This window comes from Astatotilapia calliptera, chromosome 17, assembly GCF_900246225.1.
Source record: "Astatotilapia calliptera chromosome 17, fAstCal1.2, whole genome shotgun sequence".
Classification (NCBI taxonomy): domain Eukaryota; kingdom Metazoa; phylum Chordata; class Actinopteri; order Cichliformes; family Cichlidae; genus Astatotilapia; species Astatotilapia calliptera.
The window spans coordinates 12,636,067-12,648,143 of NC_039318.1; the positions used below are offsets into that span (position 1 = coordinate 12,636,067).

The 12,077-nt window shown below is 40.8% G+C and overlaps 1 protein-coding gene across 4 annotated transcripts in view; it reads right to left on the reverse strand.

Moving 5' to 3' along the window:
- kank4 (KN motif and ankyrin repeat domains 4) overlaps positions 1-12,077 on the reverse strand; it is an 85,717-nt gene that overhangs the window by 40,067 nt on the left and 33,573 nt on the right. The window contains exon 1 of one of the 4 annotated variants that reach the window (XM_026146224.1): positions 9,625-11,112. The exons of the other annotated variants lie outside the window; for them this stretch is intronic. The gene's annotated coding sequence lies outside the window, so the exon portion shown is untranslated. Of the gene's footprint in view, positions 1-9,624; positions 11,113-12,077 lie in introns of those variants that run through there. 4 annotated transcript variants of the gene reach the window in all.

A 12,077-nucleotide genomic window follows, 5' to 3' on the forward strand; every position in this document is an offset into this window, starting at 1 on the left:
CCTGCAGCAGAGATGAAAACAGTCTGTGCTGTAGACAATATTACACATGGTGATTGTATAACAGCAAATCAGTCTCAGTCTACATTTAGATTTATTTTCAGAAATAAATCAAAGCCTGTTTCAAGTCTTTCCATGTTGATTTTCACCACACTGTGAGATGGACAGAAACCAACAGATGCTGGGAAAGTAGGAAATCAATCTAGGAACATATGCTTTGGAAAATGCTTTGCAGTGATGTTATCAGCCTAAAAATACAGAATAATGACTCTGGAGTCTCAATTACAAAACAAAAATGCACACTTCCTAATGCCAAAAGAGCTCTGACCCATCCGGGGCACGGATGGCGGACCTCTGGGTTGTCTTGGTTTCAGCATTTCCAGCGGTGTGCTCAATTCAACCGGGATCAGGGGAGTTAAGAAGCCAGGTCAGGTCATGGTCATAGAGCCACTAATTTATGGCGTGGCAGGATGCACTCTCCGATTACGGCACTCATCATCATGCTGAAGCGGCATTCCTTAAATGCATGCCATTGCAATGGGGAATGTGTTAGGTCTGCATCAATATAAGTGGGTGGTGCATGAAAAAAGTAACAACCATATGAACGCCAGCAGCATGTTACATTGAAACAAGATGATTCACTTCACCTGTTAGTGCTTTAAATGTTGCAGAGATCTGGGAAATGATCTGGCAGGCTGATCTGCAGCAAGTCCTCCAAAGCAAATAGCAAAATATGTTGTTTGCCCATGCTGTCTAGAGCGGCACATTAAACCTAATTAGGCTTTTTTTGTCTTAGTCTGACACCCCTAATAATGGGACACAATTTCCCTGTGCCTTCCAAAACTGTTCTAAATCAATTTTTTTTGACACTACAGTAAGGTTTGTGCAGAATGAGCTTTACAGACTTGCTAAGCTGTTGCTCAGGTGAAAATCCTCCATCCACTTAACCCTCCTCCCAGTATGGCTATTGTTGCTGGATAAACAAATGCCCCTCTGCTTCTATTATAACAACTACTGCTGTAAGACTATTTTGTGACAACAAGATTTTTCTATTACATAAAAATTTCTAATAAAGCTTAAAAAAGCTTGCAAACTTGCCCCGAATAATGTTGCTCTCACTGAAATCCACAGAGATTAAAAGTATACTTTTAATCTCTGGGTAAGTAATATGGCGATATGTATAGGTATGTTACATGAACCATGCCACACACCACAGCACCTACACTGTCCATCTGCAGCCGAGCACATCTGAGCTCACTCTGTGCCACACTGCACACGTAGAAAACAGCGGTGTTAGCCAGGAGGCTGCGTCAGCTCTCTCACCACATGCAATTTGTTGTTGAGTCTGATGGGAAGCTACACGGGGTTGCGAACTTGTCTGAACAGTTCCCAGGAATCTCCCCTTACATAAGTGAAAATGGGGTAGGGGGTATGTGGGGTATGTGTGGGTCAGAGGTGTGTTGATGCTAAAGGGGTTAAATCCATTCGTTTGGTCTTCTTTCTGTAAGAGTATCTATGACGTCCTAAGATTTTACAGATAGGACAACTAAACATTATGATCGCCATCAAAAGGCTTCAAGGTGTTGCACTTAATCGCACAGTAATGAGGCCAAATGATCATAAAGACAAACATAATTTTGTACAACATATCTCACAGACTGCATCTCCTGCTTCAGACCACTGAATAGTGCTCACACAAAGCAGAGCCATTTTTATCCGCCCTGAGGGAGTCCTTTGTGTGAATGTAATGTTTTCCTTTGAGTTAAAAAGGGAAAAACCATGAGATAGTGTGTACATAAATCTCTATAATTCAAACAAAATGTTCTATTTAAAAAAAAAAACTGAGGCCACATGTTGGGATGACTTTGGGGATTTGCATAATTGCTGATAACAATGGGAGTAATTTCTTTGGGTAAATAAAATGTCTTTTGTGGGATTTTATTTCTGGTATGGTTCCAGTTACACACAAATGAAAACGTGAACTCGGGCATTTTACTCCCACTCGCTGTTTTTTTTTTAAATCGCTGAGAGGAGAGGAGAAAAAAATACAAGAGCGTCAAAGGGGGGCAGTGCTGGTGACTAACCTCGTTTTGAGCTTTCTACCATGTACTTCATGGGTTCACGCCTGGCTCATAGCCCTTTTTCGCGTGTCATACCCGCTCTCTTATCTTTCCTGACACTCTCCATGGTTCCCCATCTTAAAAAGCCCGAATGTCAGACTAATCTGGAAGATGAAGTGCAACCAAGAGGAGAGGTTTTTGTTTATTGGCATTGTTGAGAAACAGCTGCCAACAGCTATGAAACAGTGAGTCAGCGCCGAACCCTTCTATTTCTTTGACCTCATTCTTTCTCCACCTGTATTTCTTTCTATGCTTTTCTTCTCTTTTAGCATTACATGTATTGCCACCAGTGTTGGTCAAGTTACTTGAAAAAAGTAATCAGTAACTAATTACTGATTACTTCCCCAAAAAAGTAATCCCATTACTTTACTGATTACTTATTTTCAAAAGTAATTAATTACTTAGTTACTTAGTTACTTTTTAATAACACGATTTACAACCTGAAGAGGTGATAAAGCGATAGATCTTTCAGCCCAATTCTACTTTTTCTGCATAATCCATCATACAAAATGTAATCAAATGGAAAAGTCTCTTTTTAAAACTTGTTTTATCAGTTGTAATCTTTTAACTTTATGCATCAAGCAAAAATTTTATTATATGCAACATTCTCTGACTTGAATAAATTAGTTTAACATTTAAACATATTTTCTGCACATTCCAGCACATAAAATAAAATATTTTTTGTGTTTACACTCACTCTTTCAAATAGATGCAAGTAAAATACAGCAGAAAATAAATAAAGTCAAAGACTCAGCGGTCCTGTTGCTCTATTTTCACCTGTAAAGCAAGACTGGGGGTAGGCGGAGGGTTACCCTGGTGCAGGTGTGCCGCGGTCAGTTGAAGGATCTGCGAGTTTCTCTGTGAATTTCCCATTACGTCGTTGCGCACTCAGTGCTTGCTTGGAAGTTTAGGGGTTTTTTTCGCTGTAAAAAGTTTTCTTCCCACGCACAACGGACGCTAATGTTTTTGTCACTTTTTATGGAATCAAACTCAAAGTAAGGTCAGTACTTCCACGCTTTAAACGCTGCACGCTCATACTCTCTCCCACAATCGATATGTGATCCATTGTTGATCTGCACACAGCTGTTGTCACCAACAGCGCACTCGCTTACGTCACTGTCATGAGACATTCTCGCAAAAAAATCACGGTTTTAGTAACGCAGTAACGCAGCGTTCCTACGGGAAAGTAACGGTAATCTAATTACCGATTTTGCAATAGTAATCCCTTACTTTACTCGTTACTTGAAAAAAGTAATCAGATTACAGTAACACGTTACAAGTAACGCGTTACTGCCCATCTCTGATTGCCACATAGGGAAGCACACTACGTACAGCTGAACGCTGCAGGCAGAAGGACTGCACAAAAAGCTACAGCAAGCTATTCTACACGAGTTTTGAACAAGGGCCACCACACAGCTGAGAAGACAGAAGTCATAATAGGCAAGGCAAGGCAAGGCAAATTTATTTGTATAGCACAATTCAACAACAAGGTGATTCAAAGTGCTTTACAGAGACATTAGAAACAAAAACAAATAAAAAGCATGATTTAAAATAGATTAAAACAAGCAAACAAACAAACTAACTAAACACACACATTTCACACCTGTTCGCGTGATCTGAACCCTTATCGTAAGGGGAGCTACCAGTCCTTCTGTGGACGAGCTACTTTCTATTTTAAATTCCCTGAATTTAAAATACTCTCTAGACCCAGTCTAGACCCAGTTGGGGAGCTACCCAGAGCTCTAATCCCACACCTGTTCGCGCGATCTGAACCCTTATCGTAAGGGGAGCTACCAGTCCTTCTGTGGACGAGCTACTTTCTATTTTAAATTCCCCAGCTGGGGAGCTACCCAGAGCTCTAAACCCACTTAACAAACAAACAAACAAACAAAACAGTATATAAAATCAAAACAGATAAAATCAGAACAGTAGATAAAATCAGTAGTTAATGTAAGTTTTGAAATTTAAGCTTAACAAACAAACAAAACAGTATATAAAATCAAAACAGATAAAATCAGAAATAGATAAGATCAGTAGTTAGTGTAAGTTTTGAAATTTAAGCTTAAAAGTGTGGATTTGGTGCTTTATTCAAATGCAGCTGAGAATAGGTGAGTCTTCAACCTGGATTTAAATAAACTGAGTGTTTCAGCTGATCTGAGGCTTTCTGGGAGTTTGTTCCAGATATAAGGAGCATAAAAGCTGAATGCAGCTTCTCCGTGTCTGGTTCTGACTGTGGGAACTGATAAAAGACCGGATCCAGATGACCTGAGGGATCTGGAAGGTTCATACTGGGTCAGGAGGTCACTGATGTATTTTGGTCCTAAACCATTCAGAGCTTTATAGACCAGCATCAGAACTTTAAAGTCTATCCTCTGACGGACAGGCAGCCAGTGTAAAGACCTCAGAGCTGGACTGATGTGGTCCACTTTTTTGGTCTTAGTGAGGACTCGGGCAGCAGAGTTCTGAATGAGCTGTAGTTGTCTGACTGATTTTTTAGGTAGACCTGTAAAGATGCTGTTACAGTAATCAAGCCTACTAAAGATGAATGCATGGACTAGTTTTTCCAGGTCCTGTTGAGACATCAGATCTTTTATCCTCGAAATATTTTTGAGGTGATAGTAAGCTGACTTTGTTATTGTCTTAATGTGTTTTTCTAAGTTTAGGTCTGCATCCATCACTACACCCAAATTTCTCGCCTGGTTTGTGGTTTTTAGATGTATAGATTGAAGTTCTCTGGTGACCTGTAATCGTTTTTCTTTGGCGCCAAAGACTATTACTTCAGTTTTGTTTTTGTTTAGTTGGAGAAAATTGTGGCACAACCAGTCATTAATTTCCTCAATGCATTTACCAAGAGCCTGTACAGGGCCTCGGTCTCCTGGTGACATTGTGATATATATTTGTGTGTCATCTGCATAGCTGTGGTAGTTTATTTTGTTGTTCTTTATAATCTGTGCCAGTGGGAGCATGTAAATGTTAAACAGAGGGGGTCCCAAGATGGAACCTTGGGGAACTCCACATGTGATACTTGTCTGCTCGGATGTGAAGTTACCTATTGATACAAAGTATTTCCTGTTTTCTAAGTATGTTTTGAACCAGTTTAGTACAGTTCCTGAAAGACCTGCCCAGTTCTCCAGTCGTTTGAGTAATATGTTGTGGTCAACTGTATCAAATGCTGCACTGAGATCCAGTAAAACTAGGACTGACATTTTTCCACTGTCTATGTTCAGACATATGTCATTAAACACTTTTGTCAGAGCAGTTTCAGTGCTGTGGTTCTGTCTAAAACCTGACTGGAAGGCATCATAGCAGTTATTCTGTTTTAAGAAGTAATTGAGCTGTTGAGAAACTGCTCACACACCTGACATTAAGGAAAAGTTGACGATCTGTAACAGGTCTGACTCTAAAGTCTTTGAGACCTTTTTGAAAAAACTTGTTGGCAGGACATCTAAACAGCAAGAGGAGGAGTTCAGTTGACCTAAGATCTCCTCCAGGTCTTTGCTGTTAATCGGGTGAAACTGTTTGATGGTGTTTAAACAGTTTTTCGGTGGACACAGTACATATCCTGGATCTGCTGTTGATGTACCAACTGCTTGTCTAATCTTTTGGATTTTGTCTGTGAAGAATTTGGCAAAGTCATTGCAGGCCATGGTTGAATGAAGTTCAGCTGCCACTGGCACAGGAGGGTTTGTTAGCCTGTCAACTGTAGAAAATAAGACCCGAGCATTATGGCTGTTTTTAGTGATAATGTCAGAGAAGTAGGACCTTCTTGCACTCCTCAGTTGTAAATTATAATTGTGAAGTTTCTCTTTATAGATGTCATAATGAACCTGGAGGTTTGTTTTTCTCCATCTGCGCTCAGCTTTCCTACACTCTCTTTTTTCATTTTTCACTAGTGTGGAGTTTCTCCATGGAGACTTTTTCCTTCCAGAGATAACCTTCACCTTAATGGGAGCAATTGTATCCATTACATTTAACATTTTTGCATTGAAGCTATTGACGAGCTCATTGACTGAGCCTTTGGACAGGTCAGGTGTTAATGGGAAGACCTGGTTAAAGATCTCACTACTGTCTTCAGTTATACACCGTTTTGTGATCACTGCTGTTGATATATTTGTGTGGGCTGAGATTTTACTTTCAAAGAAAACACAGTAATGATCAGATAAGCCCACATCAGACACAGTAATGTTTGAAATGCTCAGGCTCTTGGAGATCAGTAGGTCGAGAGTGTGTCCTCTATTATGTGTGGCCTCTGTTACATGCTGAGTCAGCCCAAAGTTGCCCAGAGTGTTACTCAGGTCTTTAGTCCCTTTGTCCTGAGGGTTGTCCACATGGATGTTAAAATCCCCAACAATAATTACACAGTCGAAATCAACACAGGCAAAGAACTTCTTAGGGGTGGAGTGAAAATGATTAAAGCCATCCACTGCAGCCATTGTCAGGCTTCTTACTCTACGGTATGCCCCATTATGGTTCCCTTTCTTGTTCAAGACAACTTCCAAGCAGCATTTTGCCCAAAGCGTTACCACCAATCAGCAATACACTCACTTTTTTGGAGGAGTTTATGTAAGTGTCTTTATAGCCTTCAAAGTTTTCATATGCCATAATCCTTCTCTGTAGACAAAGGGCTGCGTAGATGCACACAAACAGCAGTTCAAATTCAAATTCAAATTTTATTTGTCACGTACACAGTCATACACAGTACGATATGTAGTGAAATGCTTGGACAACTGCTCGTGACCTAAAGAAAACAAAAAAGGAAAAGGCTATGAATAAGATAGGAAATAAATATGAAAAATTAAAAAGGGTAAATTTAACTAAGAAGGAATAAAATATAAATTAAGGTTAAAAATGAAATAACTGTACAACACAAATTAGAATGAAGGGTAAATTTAACTGGGAAGGAATAAGATAAAATATATAAATTAAAGTTGAAAATAAAATAACTGTACAACAAAATACACAATACACAATATAGAACTATATAAGAATGTATGAAGAAATCTAAATATAAATAAATATATACACAATAACAGCAGCTGTACAAGTATTAACCGGAAATGAAGAATATAGTGACCAGTGTTGTGCAAAAAAACAATGTCCAGAAAGTCCAGTGTGTGTGTGTAAGAACTGTATGTGTGGGTCAGTACTGTGTGGTGGTGTGATTGAGAGACCGTATCGCCTGCAGGAAGAAGCTCCTCCTCAGTCTCTCTGTGTTGGTCTTCAGGGAGCGGAATCGCTTTCCTGACCTCAGCAGAGAGAACAGTCTGTTGTTGGGATGGCTGAGGTCCTTCACGATCTTCCTGGCCTTGGTCCGGCACCGCCTGCTGTAGATTGAGTGCAGGTCAGGGAGCTCGGAGCGGATGGTGCGCTCAGCTGACCGCACAACCCTCTGTAGAGCTCGTCTGTCCTGCATGGTGCTGTTCCCGAACCACGTTAAGATGTTTCCCGCCAGGATGCTCTCTATGGTGCACGAGTAAAAGTTCCTGAGCACCTTGGAGGGCAGTTGGAAGTCTCTCAAGCGTCTGAGGTGGTAGAGACGCTGTCGGGCCTTTTTCACCACGGTGTTGATGTGACAGGACCATGACAGGTCCTGCATGATGTGAACTCCGAGGTATTTGAAGCTGTCCACTCTCTCCACTGGGCACTCATTGATGACGGGGGTCTGGTAGTTCCGGTAGTTGATGAATCCTTGATGATGAATCAGTTGATGAATCCTTAAGTTAGCAGCAGAGCTAACTTTAGCTAACCAGAAGTACCTTTCCTCCCAGACATTTACAGACATTTGGGGTCAATCTGTCTCTGCTAGATTGTAGTTTCAGATACATTAACACTTTTTGGAAGGCTTTAGTAGCATTTACAGTAGAGTATAGTAGTAGAGAGTAGGGTTGGGCGATATGTAAAAATTTTCCAACCGACAATTGTCAGTCCAACGCGCATGCAGTACACGCATGCACAGACTTTTTGATGGGTGGAGCAATGTAATCATGCACGGACTGATTTGGGCGTTTACAACACAGAAGTCCAAACATGGATGAACTAATTTCCCCCAAAAATTTGGGCTGTCAGCGTTAACGCGGTCATCACAATTACAATTTTTAACCCTTTTTTTGCTCAACCCATCTGGAGCGCAGAATGAACAAACTTTGGACAAACTGCCCGAAATGTGTTGACAGAGACATTTCAGGGATTTCGACTCAGTCTACGCTCCAGACGGGTTAGCTGTTAATCGCGTTAGTCATGATGACGGTGCGTTAACGCTGACAGCACTAAAAAAAAATATAAAGTTGCCCATTTGGGATGAAAGAGGTAAACCTAAGGATGTAACCAAAGCGGTGTGCCGCTTGTGCAGACGTATAGTGCGAGCAAAGTACTCAAACACAACTAACTTGCATGAGCATGTACGTGTCCACCATCTGGCTGAGTATGCTAGGCTATCACCAGCTTCTGCAGCTCCATCAACAACCATTTGGGCGCACTCTGAGGAGGGGGCATTTGCTCGCAGATGAAAGAGGGTGCTGTTAAAACAGTGCTATTATTATTTTTTCTGTTGACTTATTTTATTAGTTCTATCATTATTAGCAAACTTACTCATGGGCAAATAAATAAATAAGTCGTAAAAACGATTGCCGATGGGCTCGGCCTATCATCGATATATTTGTCCAGTCGTCCAACCCTAGCAGAGAGTAGATTTTCTCTACCTGTTTTCTATGGTGCTGAAGTGGCAGAGGAATCAGCTTCCACAGTTACTCACCCTCCAATGGTGTATCAACTACTCTACACCAGAAGTACACATTTATGGGACATGAGTTAATGGTGCAAGTGCTTGTTCACTGAACTTATTCTCGAGATCAAACTGAAACAGAGAGTGCAAACACAGTTCAAAGAGAACAGACATTCATCACAGCGCAGAGGGGAAATGAAACCACATACTAAACAGGGAAAAGAAGAAATAAAATGACAGACTGACAGGATGGAGATGAGGGGATGCTGATTATTGGCCGTGCCTGTAATGCACAGATTGGACTCATTTTGACAGCAGAGCTTTTAATTTTCTTCCCCCTCTCACTGCCAACTGAGATAATGGCAGGGTGACAGCATGGTATATTTGGTATTTTCCAGAGCATCTCAAAGGGACTTTTGAACACACTTTTTTTTATTACATTATTAATTTCTGTGAGCGATGTGCTGCTTCTTTCTTAACTTTTGTCTTTCTAATCACGTCCGTGCAATCGCTTTAATTAACTAAAGTTTTTCTAAGTGCTTTTGATCTTGCGCTGTAAGCGCTTTCAGTGGGTTCTGACCAACCCTCATTCAGCCCTGCAGCAAAATGTAGCTACTCAATTTTAAAATGCTGCACCATCCATCTGTCTGTCTCTGTGTTAGCTGCGTAAGACTGGCTGGATACTGGTTTTCAAAAAAAAAGAAGAAATTGCACACCACCATAAGCCAAAACAAACAGCAGCTTGAGAACACACAGCAAGTACACAAATAAGAGGAATACACTCACAGATGTGGAGGATCTGAGACACAGTCGAACAATGGGGACATCATTTCACCTCACAGTCCCCTGCAGCTGAATCCCAAAATATCATCAACCCCAAATCTATCAAAACAATGTGTCCTACAGGGGTACCTGCTTCTCAGTAGCTAAACCCCCGCTCAACTCGCCTCATTCTGTCTCTCCCTGTCTGATAGAAGCCGTCTATCTCTGCAGTACCATGGGGGCAAACTGGGATTCCTCTTAGTGACAAAAAAAAGAGGCTTTATCCCTTCTTAAATACATGCAGAAGGGTGGAGTGGAAGTGAGACACAATGCTGTAGTAAAGACATCTTATGTTTATTTGGAAAACTGCCAACACTCCCAGTGTTCCAATGCCAAAGCAAATATTTCACAGCAGATACGAGGGTCTGAGACAATGGCTCGCCATCTCTCCGGTCACGAACGGGCCAGCCTATCCTGTTAGATAAAGTTCACTACATGAAATGTGATCGGATAAAAGCAGATTTGTGAACTGTTAGGAACATGACAGACTCCAACAGATCCAGATGAAAATCCTGGGTGAAAATTTTTTAAATTCCTTCCAGTTTTGTTCTGAGTGTCCCGCTGAAAAATAAGAAATGCAATATCAGAGCTATAACACATTCAGAGCACTACAGTGACTGAGACCGCACCCAACATGGCAGCTGTAAAATTTATTGGGAAATAATAACACCAATTAAACTGGGCTGAAAACAAACATGCTTTACTTGCTGTAACCATTCTGGTTCAGAAGAGCAATTCTAAAATCCTTTTCAGTGTAAAAAACTAAATGTCACTTCTTTGCCTTTAGCAAAAATGCATCCCACAGTTTATCTGATGCTGATGTCAGGCTTTAGCATTTTGTGCTGGATCATAATGGTTTCTTTCAAGGTTACAACTTTTTTACAATTTAATTTTTTTTTTACTATCCCTCCACTTTTGTAAATTATGAGAATAAAAGGACCTGATTTCAAGCAAAAGGGCTTGTGTCAAGGCTGACTTGTGACAGAAGGATAGCAGCAAGAATAAAAGAGAAGGTTTACTTTATGATAGTGAGACCTGCTACGATGTATGGTTTGGAGATGTTGATACTAACAAAAGGAGGCAGAGCTGGTGGTAGCATAGTTGTAGATAAAACGTTTCATTAGGAGTTACCAGGAGAAACAAGATTAGTAATGAGTATATCAGAGGGACAGCTCAGGCTGAGCAGGTTTGGAAACAACATTAGAGAGGGAAGGCCGAGATGGTTTTGACGTGTGCAGAGGAGGGATAAGTACTGTACAAAAGATGTTGCGTATGGAGCTGCCAGGAACAAGGAAAAGAGGAAAACCACACAAAAGGTTCATGGATGTACTGAAGGAGGACATGAGGAGGGTTGGGGTGACAGAGGAAGTAGGAAGGGAGAGGGTGAAATGGAGGCAGACGATCTGCTGTGGCCACCCCTTAACCCTTTAAGACCTACCATAGAACCAAGTCCGCCAGAGCTTATAGTATATTTTTACATGCTGTGGAGCCATTTTTGGAGCATTTCAAGTTGCTATACATAAATACAACCACTATAGCCCAAATTTTAATAATATGTCTGCATTAAGTGCATAGTAATTAATGGTCAGAGGGCCCGGTGGCGCCAGTGTCCGGCAGCCTCGCCTCTGTCAGTGCGCCCCAGGGCGGCTGTGGCTATAATGTAGCTGCCGTCACCAGTGTATGAATGTGTGTGTGAATGGGTGGATGAATGGTTGTGTAAAGTGCTTTGGGGTCCTTAGGGACTAGAAAAGCGCTATACAAATACAGGCCATTTACCATTAATTACATAAATTGCAAAAAAGTGCAATAAACTACAAAAAAATTTAAAATCGTTTTTGTTTTTTTAACATATATTTCTAGTTAGAGAAATTTAAGAGGCTTATCCCTCAAAACTGTAAATACAAAAAAGTTGCACAAACTAGTTTCCCACCAAAGGAAATTTATTTTAAGTGTCTTCATAGTCTTATTTTTGAGATACACCAATTTTCATATACTGCAGGAAAAACGAAAAAATATATTATAGTGCAAATTTGCAAAATAACAGCATATGCATCAAAATAAAATATTTCCAGCAGTGCAATATGAGTCCTCAGCATCCCAGAAACGACACAGAAAGTCATAAAGTCAAACATAACTTTTAAAAACACAAGTATAGGCTCATGAGGCCACCATGGTAAAAAACTACATTTCCGCAAAATGACGTCACTTCCGGTTTCGGGCAGGTCATGCCGGACATGCGATAGTTCACGCTGATGGACGTAGGAAGTGTTACGAACAGCTGATCGGATCGGCAAAGCGTGTTTCTGGAATATTATGTTTTTGTTGCTGCAAGTGCTTTTTATGCAGTTTTTGCAAAGCTATATGTGGAAGGAAACTGTGACCGAGGACAAGCTGATGGCATAAGATGTAAGTACAAC